This window comes from Carlito syrichta, unplaced genomic scaffold, assembly GCF_000164805.1.
Source record: "Carlito syrichta isolate Samal-C Ts95f unplaced genomic scaffold, Tarsius_syrichta-2.0.1 Scaffold314858, whole genome shotgun sequence".
Taxonomy (NCBI): domain Eukaryota; kingdom Metazoa; phylum Chordata; class Mammalia; order Primates; family Tarsiidae; genus Carlito; species Carlito syrichta.
In genome coordinates this window covers 128,464-130,755 of record NW_007258954.1, presented here as the reverse complement: position 1 = coordinate 130,755, position 2,292 = coordinate 128,464, and the positions used below count along the sequence as shown (strand labels likewise).

The 2,292-nt window shown below is 44.7% G+C and overlaps 1 protein-coding gene across 2 annotated transcripts in view; it reads right to left on the bottom strand.

Moving 5' to 3' along the window:
• FPR2 (formyl peptide receptor 2) overlaps nt 1-2,292 on the bottom strand; it is an 8,031-nt gene extending 5,739 nt beyond the window's left edge. The window contains exon 1 of one of the 2 annotated variants that reach the window (XM_008072119.1): nt 2,166-2,292. The gene's annotated coding sequence lies outside the window, so the exon portion shown is untranslated. The remainder of the gene's footprint in view (nt 1-2,165) is intronic. The other variant, XM_008072120.1, reaches the window with a different exon arrangement.

Here is a 2,292-nt window from a genome sequence, read left to right as displayed (position 1 = left end):
AGTGGCTGGAACTACAGGCGTGTGCTACCACGTCCAGCTAATTTTTGATTTATTGTAGAGATGAAGTCTCGCCAAGTTGCCCAGGCAGGTCTCGAACCCTTGGGCTCAGGAAATCCACTCACCTCAGCCTTCCAAAGTGCAGGATTGCACGCTGAGCCACTGAGCCCGGCTCTAATAACATATTCTTTTTTTTTTTTTTTTTGAGTTGGAGTCTCACTCCATCACCCAGACTGGAGTGCAGTGGCCACTCCCGGCCACCACAGCCTCGACCTGCTGGACTCCGGCGATACTTCCTCCTCAGTCTTTCAAGTAGGTGGAACTACAGGCGCGTGCTACCACTCCCGGCTAATTTTTTTTTTATTTATTGTAGAGATGAGGTCTCACCAAGTTGCTCAGACGGGTCTCGAACCCGCGGGCTCAGGCAATCCACTCACCTCAGCCTCCCAAAGCGCGGGATTACAGGCTGAGCCACCGAGCCTGGCTTTAATAACATATTCTTAAGGTTTGCTTACAAAGGTGCTTCCCTGACAACCATTTCTACCTACTAAGAGAAAATAGTTTTAAAATATCCTACTCACTTCTAATCTAAACTATCAGCCTTGGCTTCTCCTCAGAGCTCTAGTCTGATATACTGTCTCCCCGTGGTGATTCATAGGCACTCCGAGCCTAATGTTGCCCCAACAAAATTGTTGATTTTCTCATCTTCCCAAACCTGCCATTCTCCCAATATTCTGTATCTATTTGAAGTTTAAACATTCACTTGTCAAGGTTCTAAATCTAGAACTGATCCTTGATTTCTCTTTCTCTTGCCACCCAATCTAATCCAAGGCCTATGGACTCCACAGGACATGTAGAACACACAGCCAGAATCAGCTCCATCACAACTACTCATGTCCATGACCTTGTCAGGCTTGGGTATTTGCACTAACCTTGCAGATAGCTTGTTCCTGGTCCTGATGCTCCCTCCTCTAAAGTTCATTCTCCAGACGGAGACAAATAAGATCATGACATTAGTCTCCTCAACACCCTCTGATGGTTTCCAAACTTCTAGCTTGCATTTGCCTTAAGTTACCATAAGCATACCCGGATCTGCCCTATGGATCCCTCATACCCCATATCAACTTTCTTGTCTAACACACTGTGCTGGATCGAAGGTGGATTCCTTGAACATGCCAGCTCATTACTGTATCGAGATTTTTACTTTCTCTATTCCCTCTGCCTACAATGACCTTCCTCTTGATCTTTCCATAACTGGATCATTCTGGATACTCCAATTTCAGCTAAAACATGTCCTTGGAGAGATTCTGCTTGGCCCACTTGCAAAACAGCTGCCCCAGGTACAGCCTATCTCACCAGATCCCTCCCTGTTTTATTTGTTCATTCACTTATTTCTTATCCTAAATACTCTCCACACCAGTATGGAAGTTCCATCAGACTACCACGTTCTTTCTTTCTTTCTTTCTTTCTTTTTTTTTGATTTGGAGTCTCACTCTGTCACTCAGGCTGGAGGGCAGTGGCATGCTCATGGGCTACCCCAGCGTTGACTTGCTGGGCTCAGGTGATCCTTTTACCTCAGCCTTCCAAGCAGCTGTAACTACAGGCATGCACTGCCATGCTCAGCTAATTTTTTGATTTATTGTAGAGATGAGGTCTTGCCAAGTTGCCCAGGCTGTTCTTGAACCTGTGGGCTCAGGCAAACCCCTCACCTCGGCCTCCCAAGTCCTGGGATTACAGACTTGAGCCACTGCGCCCACATTCTTTCCATGCTGTATTTCCAGAGTGACACTGTCCAAGAGTCACATAATGTGAGCTATAAGGCAGGCCACATATGTACCAACAATTTTTATAGTAGCCATGTTCTCTTAAAAGTAATTAATTTTGATAATTTATTTAATCCTACATACCAAAAAGAATATCATTAGAACATGTACCCCAAATAAAAGTCATTAATGGGATAAATTACACTCTTTTTATCATACCAAGTCTTCACATACACCAAGCTAAACCTATTCTTTACAGCCCATTTCAGGACAGGTAAGAAATATAGCAAGAGCTCAATAGCCATATGTGGCAAGTGAATGCTTCCTTGGACAACACTGCTCTAGAGTTTAGGAGGCATCTGTCATAAGGCAGACATTCCAACAATAATTTTTAAATTGTCAGACCCCAACTTACCACTAGCTGAGATCCTTTTCCTGTGCCCGCTGTTTTGGCTTCCTGTGGAACAACCTAGGCTCTGAGAGCTTCCGCAGATACTTTATTGGCAAAAGGGGGAGGAACAATGGAACTGGA